This window comes from Brienomyrus brachyistius, chromosome 24 (genome assembly GCF_023856365.1).
Source record: "Brienomyrus brachyistius isolate T26 chromosome 24, BBRACH_0.4, whole genome shotgun sequence".
Lineage (NCBI taxonomy): Eukaryota > Metazoa > Chordata > Actinopteri > Osteoglossiformes > Mormyridae > Brienomyrus > Brienomyrus brachyistius.
In genome coordinates this window covers 7,484,052-7,498,705 of record NC_064556.1, presented here as the reverse complement: position 1 = coordinate 7,498,705, position 14,654 = coordinate 7,484,052, and the positions used below count along the sequence as shown (strand labels likewise).

General features: G+C 46.5%; 2 long non-coding RNA genes across 3 annotated transcripts; one reads left to right on the top strand and one right to left on the bottom strand.

Annotated features, from left to right (window-relative positions):
* Positions 1-203: 203 nt before the first annotated feature.
* Positions 204-1,421, bottom strand: LOC125719966 (uncharacterized). The gene is made up of 2 exons (XR_007385254.1): positions 859-1,421; positions 204-385 (listed from the first exon to the last, which is right to left on the bottom strand). It is a non-coding gene; the product is annotated as an uncharacterized LOC125719966 (long non-coding RNA).
* Positions 1,422-5,938: 4,517 nt separating this feature from the next.
* LOC125719967 (uncharacterized) lies at positions 5,939-14,468 on the top strand. Of its 2 annotated transcripts, XR_007385256.1 has the most exons (4): positions 5,939-8,127; positions 8,236-8,325; positions 9,180-9,334; positions 13,729-14,468. It is a non-coding gene; the product is annotated as an uncharacterized LOC125719967 (long non-coding RNA). The 2 variants fall into 2 exon arrangements; XR_007385255.1 differs by lacking the exon at positions 9,180-9,334.
* The last annotated feature ends 186 nt before the right edge of the window (positions 14,469-14,654 follow it).

Sequence of the window (14,654 nt, the reverse complement as noted above, 5' to 3'; positions counted from 1 at the left end):
ATCTGTGCAATATGCTCCTGCTGCTGTATGCACCATAATTTACCAATAGAATTTCCCAAAGACACTTATTTAAATCAATGTATATTTTGAGAAACTGTGGTCAGTGGAGGAATTGAAAGTTACGAGCCTTATTTGAGACCCCTGTTGCTGACATATTACTCAGCCACACCAACCCCACACTGTTAATGAAGAATAAATATTCATCCAGGCAAATGACTTTATTCGACGAAACCACAGAAGGTCACAGCACAAAAGAGATTTGATCAACAAACTAAATACTGAATGAATTCAAGGATCAGTCATATGGGCCTAGTGAGGCACAAGGTGGGGATGAAGGCTCCATGGACTCTCAGCCAGCCATTCCCATTGGGCAGGATTGGGAGAGCTGGAAGAGAAGAGCGGTTTACCAAGGGTGAAACTAAACTCTGAACACGGATCCGTTCCTTGGCTAGACGCACAGTTCTGAGCTCAGTTCAAGTGTAGAAAGCATCACTTAGTATTCTGAGATATACTTCAGACAGAAAGAATTTTCATCATAGCTCAGAGTAGAAAGCCGACAGCACGCACGCACGCGCACTCTCTCTCTCTCTCTCTCACTCACACTCACACACACACACACACACACACACACACACACACACACACACACACACACACACACACACACACCGAACGAAACAAACAGACAAACAAACAAAGCTTCTCTGCAATAATCACGAACGCCGGGGACAAACCGACGGACGCTCAGATTTGGCTAATACTCATCACTGACCCATCCGCTGCAGGAAGGATCTCAGAGGGAAAGGCGACATTTTCTGTTTGCACTCCAGTAAAGCAGCTTCATTTCCACATACTAACCTGGCAGCCCACGTGTCCGAACAAAGGAGCCAGCGCAGGAAGGGAAAGTAACGACGCCTACAGATGATCAAGAACCTGTGAGCCAAACCTCTGTTCACTGCGGTATTTTTGCTAAACAATCCAGACACCGTTAGTTCGTACTTTTCGTATATTATTATTTTTTCTTTTTCTTCTTCTTCTTCCTCCTCCTTCTCCTCCAACGGTTGTTGAAAGTAAGCAACCAGCACTAGTCCATGTAGTCCCAAACTGTACCGATTTTAAAACCAGAATATTTATCCTCTTCCGGAGCGTCTTCATGCACTCCGTTCGCCCGGAAATTGCGTCACCACGTTCGAAAGCGAAAGACTCCAATCAGCCCGACTGGAGAAAAAATACAGTAAACCTCACTATTCTGATCTGTATGGTCAATCACTGAATAAACAGCAAGCTATAGAGCTCGATACTTCTGTGTCGAAATGTATAGTGATTGTAACGTTTTAGTCTTCGTGTGGAAAAAAATGCCTGGAAGATACTATGATGTTGCCTGAAAGAGCTGTGCTCATAGGAAACAGATACTGGGTAAAAAAACCCCGCAACGTTCTCGCAGAAATGCATCGATTTCTGAAGTGACTACATCGTTTCTGACGTCAAGCTTCAAGTAGATCTCCACTAGATGGCGCTTTGTATTGGTGTATCTCTTGCTTGGTGAAGCATAGTGCTGACATAGCCCTGCTTTGATGATGTTCTCTTTTTGTGTTCTCGTGCCTTTGCATTCATCGGGATTGCTGTATGGAGACTGGGGTTAAGGATGTGGCCTTATACCCTACTGAATATCCGATCTTAACATGCGTCATGTACCTTACATTTTCACATCTTATCGTCCAGTTTTCGGGGGGGGGGGGCAGCGGTTTCTCCCATTCACCTTTAGGCAGAAGGTGTGGGAACAGCCTAGTTAGGATGCCAGTCTATCAACGGGGACATGCTGAATTACAAACAGAATCACAAACTACAAAATCAATACCTACTTACTGACACATTGTTCTTGTAATTCTCGTTGAGATCCCACGTAATCAATAGGAAGTCTGCCATTATACTCTCCGACTCGGTAAGCACTTAGCTGATGTGCTGGTCATGTTTGGCCTTGATCCTATTGGCGTGATTTCCGAAGAGATATTCTGCGATTTGCACATTTAGATTTTTCCTGAAGTCTTGCTACCTCATTTGATGCTTTGGAAGGGACTAGAAGATTAACTTTTTTCACACTGTTGTTCTGCTCTTAGCTGAGGTCCTTGGATAGTTTAACCTTGAGAATAGTTTTTTTGATCAATAATATCCGTGTTTTGTGTTTGTAAGAGAGCAATCATATGCCTGAAGATTAAATCAAATGTATGGAAATAACAGATACATAAATAATGAATAATATTTGTGCCCATGAGTCTGTCTATGTGTGTCTGTCTATGGTAAATGGTAAATGGACTGCATTTGTATAGCGCTTTTCTACTCCTACAAGTACTCAAAGCGCTTTACATTTCATGCCTCACATTCACCCATTCACACACTCATTCACACACCGGTGTCAGAGGCTGCCATGCAATGTGCCAACCTGCTCACCGGGAGCAATTTGGGGTTCAGTGTCTTGCTCAAGGACACTTTGATGGGGTCAGGAGGAACCAGGGCTATGTGTGTCTATGCATGTCTGTCTTTGTGTGTCTGTCTATGTGTCTGTCTATGTCTGTCTGTCTTTGTGTGTCTGTCTATGTCTGTTTGTCTTTGTGTGTCTGTCTTTGTATGTTTGTCTGTGTGTCTATCTATGTGTGTCTGTCTGTGTGTCTGTCTATGTGTGTCTTTCTTTGTGTGTCTGTCTGTGTGTCTGTCTATGTCTGTCTGTCTATGTGTTTGTCTTTGTGTGTCTGTCTGTGTGTCTGTCTATGTCTGTCTGTCTTTGTGTCTGTCTATGTGTGTATGTCTGTGTGTCTGTCTTTGTGTCTGTCTTTGTCTTTCTTTGTGTGTCTGTCTGTGTGTCTGTCTATGTCTGTCTGTCTTTGTGTGTCTATCTGTGTGTTTGTCTTTGTGTGTCTGTCTGTGTGTCTGTCCATGTGTGTCTGTCTATGTTATGCATTTTTGTGTTGTTTGAGGAAAAACAGTCATGTTCCACTTTGTTAATTTTAAGTTACTATTTAAATGAAAACATTTAGTTAAAAATTACTTTTCAAATTGCTCCACATGCATTTTAAAGTGCTTGAGTAATGGAAAATGAGAAATGGTTTAACAGCTTGTTCAAATACTTACTTCTCCTTTCATGTAAATGTTATAACTTCTCTTACTTTCCCCCAGCTCACTGCCTCTAATAAAATAATTCTATTCGTTGACAGTATAAACCCAGAGAAAATTACAGTGAAGAGGCATATGAGGGAATTCTTCTGTTCTTCTGTGGCACCTCATCCATCCTTGCCAGATGAGGTTTCATGGACTACAAGGAACCTAAAGTGTATTCGGCATGGTGCCTTTATGTAGATTAGTGGCAGCATGAATTTGAAATGAGACTGGTTTGGAATGATAAGGTTCACTTACCACAGTCATAGACACAAATACATGTAGGTTTATTTGAGTGGGTTCTAGAGATGAGGGACCAGAGAAGAATTTGCAGTTGTTATGGTTTTGAACGTAGGAGGCAATTCTGTAATTGCAGCTGTAGAGATTAGTGATTCAATTACTGTGTTTGTGTAGATGACAGATACTGCGAAACTGATTGCACGACTGTATTTTCTTATGCGTTTTTGTATTTTGTGCAATTTATAGCATCCATGAATATCTGCAGACTGAAGCCTTTTTCTGGCTGACAGTTAAATTAGTTTTATTCATAAGAGCACTCCTTCATAACGTGTATCTGTGCGTGTGTGTGTGTCTGTCTGTCTGTTTTGCGATGGACTGGCATCCCGTCCAGAGTTTCCCCTGCCTTGTGCCCTGTGCTGCCTGCAACAGATAAAACTGGATAAGTGGCTGGAAGATTGATGGATGGACTCCTTTTGAGTAATATCAAAGCCCGACATGAAAGTTAATGTTAAACAGTAGGGGGCAGTATTTCACCAATAAGCTCTGACTGAGTGAGAAATGCTCTGTGTGACAGTGGAGGGCAGTACGGTAGGCTCTGTGTGGCAGCAGAAGGTAGTACGCTCAGGACTACCCCCAAGCAGGGTTCTGTGTGCCCCACAGCCTGAGGGACAGGGTAAGTGAGGGACAGGCTTCCCACTCCCGCCTCTCGCTGGGAAACATCTGTTTGAGAGGCCTGATATGATACGTAAACTGGAAGCAATTCATTATGGTGAGAGAAAGGCCCTGGGAGGTGGTCACTGCCACCTTCCCCTTCTCCCACTGATCCACTGTCAACAGCCAATCCCTCATCTCCCAACCAGCGTCCATCACCCGCCCCCCCTCCCCCAACCACCATCTATCATCCTAGTGCATGAGCATACCCCCACCAGCGTGTATCATCGCATCAGCATCCCCCTACCATCTACAATCCTTCCTCCTGGGCTCCTCCTCAGCTTTGAGGAACTTCCCTTTCTCCCAGGCTCCTACTTGGAGCCTCCTTTTCTCCTGGGCTCCTTCTCAGGAAACAGGGACCGAAAAAAGAGGCAGATATGGCTGGAGAGTTCCAGAAAGAGACAGCTGGCATCCCTGCATCTCCGCCCCCGGATTTACATGCAGCGTCACCCTCGTGGGAGGAGTCCATCACATTCTCATGCCGTCGTTCCTGTCAGCTGGGGTAACAGCACACTGTCGTCTGTGTTTACGTCACAACCGGGGACTGTGTGACCGGGGACTCTGCATGGATTCCCGGAGACAGTGCCACCGGCCAATCTTGGCAACCCTGGCCCACAGCTAATGTAGCAGCCCCAACAAGGTCACATGACGATGGACGGACAGCATGAGTATGAGTGCGAGTGCATGTATTTTCGTGTGTGTTTACGCTTAGTTCATGTTTGTCAATGTGAGTGTGCCTTTGCTTGTTGTTCGTGTGTGTCTGTGAGTATGTTAACATGCATATTGTCAGCATGTAATATCAGCATGCTGGAAAATGCAGCAAATCAATCAGACAAAGAGTGTCCCGCAGGTGAAAGCAGTCAAACACGGTGACAGTCAGACACAGCGGCTTCCTTCTCCTCCTCTTCCCCTTAGCCACTTGTTCTTTCCAGTCTGACAGGCAGTCACGCACATTTAATCTCCTAAGATGCTCCTGCTTATCGCATCAGGTTGCACTTGTTTTTTCATCACATGCATGCAGCGCAAATTGACTTCTGAAGGGCCAATGCAGGACAGGGGGTACAAACAGTATATCAGTGCCCAGGTTTTTTGCAGAAACGTCAGATGACAGATCACAGCACAAAACGTGGGCCTCAACTGTCTGAGAAATGAAAACGGACAGGAAGAAAGGAGGAGCACAGACCGACGTGCGCGACCACGGCCCAGTTTATGAATCCTGTTTGGCATCAAGCTCTGGGTTCAGCTGCTGTTGCTGTTGCCATGGAGATGGTGGCCGATGGTTGTGTGGCATGCTGGATCAGCAGGCTGTTTGTGTCGCTGAGAAGCAGTGACGCGGGGTCTTGGGGAGAGGGGACACTCCTTCAGACGGGCCAGGCTGATCCAAGCAGAGCCACTGCTAACCCATGTGCCCAGCAGGAAGAGCTGCTGCAAAGGGCAGCCAACCTTGGGGACAGGAACAGGAAGTGAGGCGCCGCTCTCAACACAACCAGGAAGTAAACCCTCTATGGGGCGAAGACAGACACAGGGAGTGAGGCCTTGTGAGCATTATTGCTTTGTTACTCTAATTATTCATGTGGTTCTTGTACTTGGTATCACAGCCTTCTCTTCCTCCCCTTCTTGCTCCTCCCCCTCTTCCTTCTCTCCTCTCCCCCTTGTCCTCTTCCTCCCATGTATGCGGATACGTAAGCATCCATCTTCAAATGTAATCAGCACACCGCTGTAGCAAGTGCGGCGCTGAGGCAGAGTGAGAAAATTCGCTTGTGATTCAGATGGCACAAGGTGGCTCGAGGCCATTTCTATTTGTGCCGGCGTCTGGGAGACATGGCGGCCCGGGGGGGGGGGTGGGGGGGACACGGCGCCCTCGTGTGACGCTGCGTGGTGTGGCCACTTCGAGGGCCTCATAGCAGGATGAATTGGAGTCTATCTGTATTTCATACACCAGTAACATATCTACCTCTATATATCTGATATTACGCTAGCATGCAGAATGGAACAGCCTTGGCGATAGGGCAGTGCAGAGCTGCTCTGGACTGTGACGTGCAGATGCAGCTTCATTGACGTACGTCCGTCGGGGGATTGCGGGGCGGCGGCTTTTTCCTTTCTCCTCTTGCTTCCTCTGTTCGCTTGCCCTGACCCTTAAATCGCATCGTGTGTGCAGCCGCCGTGCACGCTAGTGACGTACCTGCGACACAGACACCTCAAATTACCGATCGTCAGCTCTGCCTTTGGAGAAAATGAGGCCCCGCCCCCTTTTGCTGATGTCAGCATTCGTGCCTTTTATCTCGCTGTGTGCGGCTACATGGCACACAGGGGTTGGGAAGCCTTACACAGGGAGCATGGTGGCTGTTTGGTTTTGCTCCGCTCTAAGGAAGGAGGTGAGATTCAAACCTGTTCGACTGCTGCTAGGTTGGGCCACCAGCCACATGTCAGGTTCTGTGTGTCGGGGGGGATGCGCATTCTGACGGATATGTGGGATGTGCGGCTTCCCTGTGCTCACGCCGGTGTTTAGGATATATGCCTGATCACATTCTAATACCCTTTGTATTTTTAATTATTGCTTTCTACGTAAATCTGTTTTCTGACACAACTGCAGCCCCATCTTCAGCTCCTCTGACAGCCTTTTTGACTAATTATTCTAGGATAATTACCTAGTTTTTAGAAGAACATAATCGTATTTTAATTACTGTACGTCATTAACAAATTAGATGAGGGCTTTTCCACTGTCCTGATTAAGCCGTTCGAAGCAGGCTCATGTTTATCGCTGTAATATCATTTCTCTTTATGTTTTCAGTCATTTCTCCTGGAATGTCAGGTTCATGCTGGCAGGATGTAACTGAGGCAGTTATCCCGCTGTCACTGTCATTAGACGTTACCGAAGTATAGCAAACCTTAAGATACTTGATAGGGAAGTAAATGGATGCACAGACGTGTGACATTTTTGCCCTTGTTTGTTATTTTAAAAGCTTGCTTAAAGTTTCCTGCTGTGGCTGTTGAATGGAAGGCAACATTTTTTTAAGAGTGAGAGCTACCTTTGCATAGAAAATAGTCTGACAAACTACGGGGAAGTCCAGGTTGGGAGAACTCTGCTTCCATCAGGCAGGACAACGAGTAAGAAAGCAGAACACCCAGTGAGAAAGAGCTCCGCCCCCATGAGGCAGGGCACCCAGTGATAAAGAGCTCCGCCCCCATGAGGCAGGACACCCAGTGAGAAAGAGCTCCGCCCCCATGAGGCAGGACACCCAGTGAGAAAGAGCTCCGCCCCCATGAGGCAGGACACCCAGTGATAAAGAGCTCCGCCCCCATGAGGCAGGACACCCAGTGAGAAAGAGCTCCGCCCCCATGAGGCAGGGCACCCAGTGATAAAGAGCTCCGCCCCCATGAGGCAGGACACCCAGTGAGAAAGAGCTCCGCCCCCATGAGGCAGGACACCCAGTGATAAAGAGCTCCGCCCCCATGAGGCAGGACACCCAGTGAGAAAGAGCTCCGCCCCCATGAGGCAGGACACCCAGTGAGAAAGAGCTCCGCCCCCATGAGGTAGGCCACCCAGTGAGAAAGAGCTCCGCCCCCATAAGGCAGGACACCCAGTGAGAAAGAGCCCCACCTCCATGAGGCAGGTCACTCAGTGGGAAACAGCTCCACCCCTATTAAGCAGGACATTGAGTGGGAAATAGCTCCGACCCCATGAGGCAGGACACTCAGTGGGAAACAGCTCCGACCCCATGAGGCAGGACACCCAGTGTGAAAGAGCTCCGATTCCATGAGACACGACACTCAGTGGGAAACAGCTCCGACCCCATGAGACACGACACTCAGTGGGAAACAGCTCCGACCCCATGAGACACGACACTCAGTGGCAAACAGCTCCGACTCCATGAGGCAGGACACTCAGTGGGAAACAACTCTGACCCCATGAGGCAGGACACTCAGTGGGAAACGACTCCGCCTCCATGAGGCAGGACATCCAATGGGAAAGAGCTCCGCCTCCATGAGGCAGAACATCCAATGGGAAAGAGCTGCTGGGACAGGGTGAGTCTGCATGTGGCTCTTCTTTTAAGCATACTTGCCTCCTGTTGTGAGAATCTGACTCATATATCAGACACAATATGTGAATATGAGAATCTCTGTTCACTACAGGACTGGTTCCCATGTCTACAAGAAAGATGTGACTTTACTGTCTGTCAGCAAGAGCCCAACAGCAGGCGGGATTTGGACTCTGAAGCCATGGTGAGATCCAAATTTCAGCTCTTACTCAGAACTTGCAAATTCAGTGAGAGCAGCAGTCCATCAGAAATCTGGTGTGTGAAATCGGAGGGGGTGTGAACCTGAGCGGAGGCAGCACTGCTGGCACGCACCTCTGAACGTATGCCAGACTGACAGGAAGTAGGGTTCTGCTGTGCGATGCTGATGGGAAACGGGGTTCCACTGTGGCAGGCTGACAGGGAGTGAGGTTCTAACTTTGCCAGGCTCTCGGGAAGTGAGGTTGCACTGTGCCAGACTCACAGAAAGTGAGGCTGAACTGTGCCAGACTCACAGAAAGTGAGGTTCCACTGTGCCAAGCTGACCAGAAATTTCTACTCCGGCAAGCATATGTTATGCCCGGCTCGTACGGTCCTCGTGTGTGCCACGCCCCCTGATTACCCACGTGTGATTTCCTGATCGTCTCCATCTGTGTCCGCTTATTTTGATTGGTCCTGTCCTATTTAAGTCCTGGTCTTGCCTGTTGCCCTTGTCCGTCATTGTGGTTTGGTTACCTGTGTCTTTGTCTGATGTTTCCCGCAACCCGTGTCCAAAATAAATCCCTGCTTTTGCCTGCTCGCCTGCTTCCTGCTCATTGCGTGCCCGAACGATCGCCCGCTCTCTTACTAAACGATCGCGGCGATCGCATATTTACTGAAATATCTAGAAAACACCCCCTAATGGTAAAAAGTGGATATAAAGAAGCATTTTACGTATTAACCTTAATTAAAATTCTATAAAATTATACATGTATGTTTCTGTGGGTTTTCCAGTCTGTGCTACAGACGCTAATGCTGAGTACAGACAGATAAGCAGGGCACGTGTAACCTTCTTTCTTTCAGTGTTTACTGTCTCCTTACAAGCCAACTGACAACCACACGGTCGTGGTCATTGTCCGCCTCAGTGTTGCTCAGAAACACCAATTTCATATTCAACAAATATTTCCCACTTTCCCGAGCAATGTGGATTTTTCTCTCGCATCAGCATTGTTTTGCTGGTAAGTAAATGTTGTTTTTCTCCAGAAGATTGGGATGTTATAAAGGCTGAGGTTCTCCTAATGGCCATAATATCCTTGACAGGTCCAGCTTTCAAAAATATGCTTATTTTCTAAGCCGTTTCTCCCTGCATACCTTCTGTCTCTGTTCCTGGGTGGCTCTGCTCTTTACCCTCAAACCTCCTGTCAGCCAAGCCACTATAACACAGTGGAAACCTCAGGTATGCGAGAAATGCAGTAGTAAGGATACGAGAAAAATGGGAGAAAGACCACAGTCAGACAGTGAAGTTAGCTGTGTGTCTGTAGCACTGATGGGCACTGTGTCCCAAACACATACGGCAAAAGTGGAAACAGGAAAAGGATCTTACTCATGGCATGGGACAGACAGTTGTTGTGTATATTTTCAGGTGTGTAACACAGAGATTCATTTACTTTTCCTAGCCTGCACTGTGGATTTCCTCAATGTGCTCAGTAAAAGACAGGAAAAGTACAACTGTCTGTGGTTAATTTAGTTAGATTGTGTTTGTCTTGTGGCTTAAAGATCAGACCACATTTATTAGTAATGCAGAAATGTGATCTGAAATGTGTAATTCCAAAGGATTCACTTACTTTCTCTTGCAGCGGTAATCTCTTAAATAAGTACAGAGGGTCATATCTGATAATCCTCTGAAATGGCAAAGAGAGGCACGGCTGATAATCCCCTAAAACGGGAGGGAGTGGCACGGCTGATAATCCTCTATAACAGGAGGGAGAGGCACGGCTGATAATCCCCTAAAATGAGAGAGAAACACGGCTGATAATCCCCTAAAACGGGAGGGAGAGGCACGGCTGATTATCCCCTAAAACAGGAGGAAGAGGCACGGCTGATAATCCCCTAAAACAGGAGGGAGAGGCACGGCTGATAATCCCCTAAAACAGGAGGGAGAGGCACGGCTGATTATCCCCTAAAACAGGAGGGAGTGGCACGGCTGATAATCCCCTAAAACAGGAGGGAGAGGCACGGCTGATAATCCCCTAAAACAGGAGGGAGAGGCACGGCTGATAATCCCCTAAAACAGGAGGGAGTGGCACGGCTGATAATCCCCTAAAACAGGAGGGAGAGGCCCGGCTGATAATCCCCTAAAACAGGAGGGAGAGGCACGGCTGATAATCCCCTAAAACAGGAGGGAGTGGCACGGCTGATAATCCCCTAAAACGGGAGGGAGAGGCCCGGCTGATAATCCCCTAAAACAGGAGGGAGAGGCACGGCTGATAATCCCCTGAAACGGGAGGGAGAGGCACGGCTGATTATCCCCTAAAACAGGAGGGAGTGGCACGGCTGATAATCCCCTAAAACAGGAGGGAGAGGCACGGCTGATAATCCCCTAAAACGGGAGGGAGAGGCACGGCTGATAATCCCCTAAAACAGGAGGGAGTGGCACGGCTGATAATCCCCTGAAACGGGAGGGAGAGGCACGGCTGATAATCCCCTAAAACGGGAGGGAGAGGCACGGCTGATAATCCCCTAAAATGGGAGGGAGAGGCACGGCTGATAATCCCCTAAAACAGGAGGGAGAGGCACGGCTGATAATCCCCTAAAACAGGAGGGAGTGGCACGGCTGATAATCCCCTAAAACAGGAGGGAGTGGCACGGCTGATAATCCCCTAAAACAGGAGGGAGAGGCACATCTGATAATCTCCCGCAAAGGTGAAATATGTTGAATGTGGTTGCCTTGCTGCTGATAGAGTCGCCACATGGTTACGGGATTACTGAGTGCAGGAAGGAGGGTGAGGGGAGCATAAAGAGGAGGAGAGGAAAAGAAAAGAGGAAAGAAGGCAGAAAAAAAGACGTGGGTATAAAGATGGGGGAAAAACAAAAACTCTGGAATGATGTTTTTCAAAATAATTTGAAGAGAAGCAGGACACAGATCACTGATGTGCTTTGCACACAGATCCACACCAGTGCTCCGAGGATTCAGTGAGACGCACCTGGCGGACTTTCAGCTGGCTCTGCGGGGCTCTGACGATGCCAGTATATTTAATGCACTCGGCGTTTGTTCCTCACAAGGGCATGGCAGCAAAATATATTTTGAAATATCTTGAATTCTTGATGGTATACAGAGGATGTGACCTGTTACATACTGGCGTAGAGGGAATGTATCCATAGCCACGGTGGACTCCGAGGTGTCTGCATTACCTGAGCCTGTGTGTTTTCAGCCATTGGTGTGACTCTAACCCTAAGATGTTAAAGATCATGCTTGGTTTCCATCACAGACTCGATGGTGGGAAGGCCTGTTCCATTCAGGGATGTACCTAAATGTGAATACATTTTTCAGAAATGCATGGATAATCCATCCATCCATCTATCCATCCATTTTCCAACCCGCCTATCCTTCTGAGTCATGGGGAGTCCGGAGCCTATCCCAGAAGCTATGGGCACGAGGCAGGGAACAACCCAGAACAGGGGGTCAGCCCATCGCAGGGCACACTCACACACCATTCACGCACACATGCACACTTACGGGCAATTTAGTGACCCCAGTTAGCCTCAGTATGTCTTTGGATTGTGGGGGGAAACCGGAGTACCCGGAGGAAACCCCACAACGATATGGGGAGAACATGCAAACTCCACACACATGAAACCCAAGCGGAGACTCGAACCCAGGTCCCAGAAGTGTGAGGCAGCAGTGCTAACCACTGCACCACCATGCCGCCCCCTACACTGATAATATGTTGCTAAAAGATTTTTTTTTTCTACCCTTACTCTCAGATTATTCAAAACAGGTCACATCTATGTTTCTTCAAATTGATATAAACGCCCATTCTGTTTGAAACACATCACTTTGATTTTACTAACTAATCCTTTCATTTACTACAAGTTATTTAAAAGAGATCACTATATTCTGTGGTCGACCCACCAAGCTAAGTACACAACAAGCAGCGGGGTGAGAGCTGACCTTTCCCAGCTGTCACTCTGGGGACCTTGCATGGGGGGGGGAGGGGGGGCAGTGTCCTCTATACAAATCTGAACCTCTTAACCAATACATAGCTTCTTGTTTTTGGCTGTATGTCTTTAAAAAATGCTTGAAATGGAATGTTTTACACAAAACAGAATGTTTCAATTTAAAAAACGTTTTTTCCCAGTTTGTGATTATTCAGTGTCTCCTGGTAAAAAGGGGGTGGGCTTTAGACTGTTCATAAAGCTTAATTTAGTTAAGGCACAACAATTGTATTGCCAATTAATATTAAGTCAGAACATACAATTTTAACAGGACATCTGGTATAAACCACACCCACTTCCTGTCTTTTATTTGAATGCAGACAGATAATTGTGCTGGTTAAACAGATACAGACGCAGATATTGGTGTCACTGTGCACCTCTAGTACCAAATGATGTATTCAGCCATTTTTATGATTCTTCATAGAGTTTTAAACTGTTATTCTTACATCACATCATCCTGTAAGTATGACATAAATGGCCACTTGAGCTAAACATCCCCTCAAGAGCAGGTCCAAACTGATAATAGCACCACTAAGACTGCAGAGCATTGCAACTTGACTTAAGAGTACAAACACATTCCTACATAGACTGGCTTAGATAAGCATAAGGATAGAAAGGGGGAAATACATTTTACTTGCTGAAAGACATTAACACAATAAAAATGGCAACATGTCCTTGTGTCAGTCTCAGTCAGAGAATCAGGGACTAAGACAGCAAGTGTGTCAATCTCAGTCACTGACAGAGGGTGTAAGACAGCAAGTGTGTTAGTATCAGTCAGAGACACAGGGAGTAAGACAGCAAATGTGTCAGTCTCAGTCAGAGACAAAGGTACTAAGATACTGTAGCAAGCTAAGTGTGTCTGTCCCAGTCACTGACAGAGGGTGTAAGACAGCAAGTGTGTCAGTATCAGTCACAGACAAAGGTACTAAGATAGCAAGCTAAGTGTGTCTGTCCCAGTCACTGACAGAGGGTGTAAGACAGCAAGTGTGTCAGTATCAGTCACAGACAAAGGTACTAAGATAGCAAGCTAAGTGTGTCTGTCCCAGTCACTGACAGAGGGTGTAAGACAGCAAGTGTGTCAGTCTCAGTCAGAGACAAAGGTACTAAGATAGCAAGCTAAGTGTGTCTGTCCCAGTCACTGACAGAGGGTGTAAGACAGCAAGTGTGTCAGTCTCAGTCAGAGACGCAGGGAGTAAGACAAGCTAAGTGTGTCTGTGTCTGAATACACAAACACCACCTGATGTTTGATTTGATTTTGGACTGGCACCTGTATTGACCTTCAGCAAACTGCCATGTTTAACATTTTCTTCATACAGCTTCCAGTAGCGGCGATTATTACCTCCCTCTGCGTCACGCTCTCTCTGTCTGTCTCACCCTGCTTGCTTCTCTCTTTTTCCCTTTCCTTCCTCCCTCCCAGCCCTGCATCAGCACTGCAGCATTGCCGTAGCTGCAGCCCCGCTGGAGCAGCCCGTGATCTGTGATTCGCGACTCATCCACTGAATAATCCTGCTCCCGGGAAGCCCGTGACATTTTGCCAGTTCTGTGTGGTATGACTCCAGGTGCATCAGGTAAATTGAACGTTAGATTTGCAGATTTGGAGATTACTGTATCTAACTGCAAATACAAAAATATCCACAAGCCCCAGACGTTATGTAGCTAATATTTTTCATAAACTTAGAATCATATACACTATCAGTCAATAGTTCTGGCACACCACAGGTTTTTACCACTTTTCCACTTATTTCATAAACTGCAGATTTTTTATTCTTGTTAAGTAAGGGAAGATGAGTGAACAACTATAAATGAAAATATAATTCAAATAAAACAAATTACCTTTATGACATATAAGGAGTATGTAACAGTGCATGTCTGACACCCTATTAACTGGCTGTGTGGTGATGGCAGAGTCAAATTATAGGCTGTGTTTTAACTTTAAATGCACTAATTAACTGTTTCATGCCATGAAGCAGAGCAGTATTTAATGCCCCTTGTACAAACAATGCCTCGAATTTTCTCTGCTGGTATAACTGCTGGAGGAGGTTACTTTGATTAATCAAAGATGTGACATTTTCTTAGTAATAAAGGTACTCAAATGGTGAACATACTGTAAATGTATTTGTTAGTAAAGAATATTTTGTGTCTTCTTAATAAATGTTAACGTGCAAATGTTGAAAATCTTATTGTATTCAAAAACCTTTGACTGGTAGTGTAAATGTTAACGTACATTTGTGCAAAGCAAAATGCAAGCAGGGTTTACAATAAGAATACAACCGTCAATGGGTCTGCTAAGTATAAGGTGGAACTTCCAGTAAGTGACCTGTACCAAATGCAAATCTGCAATGG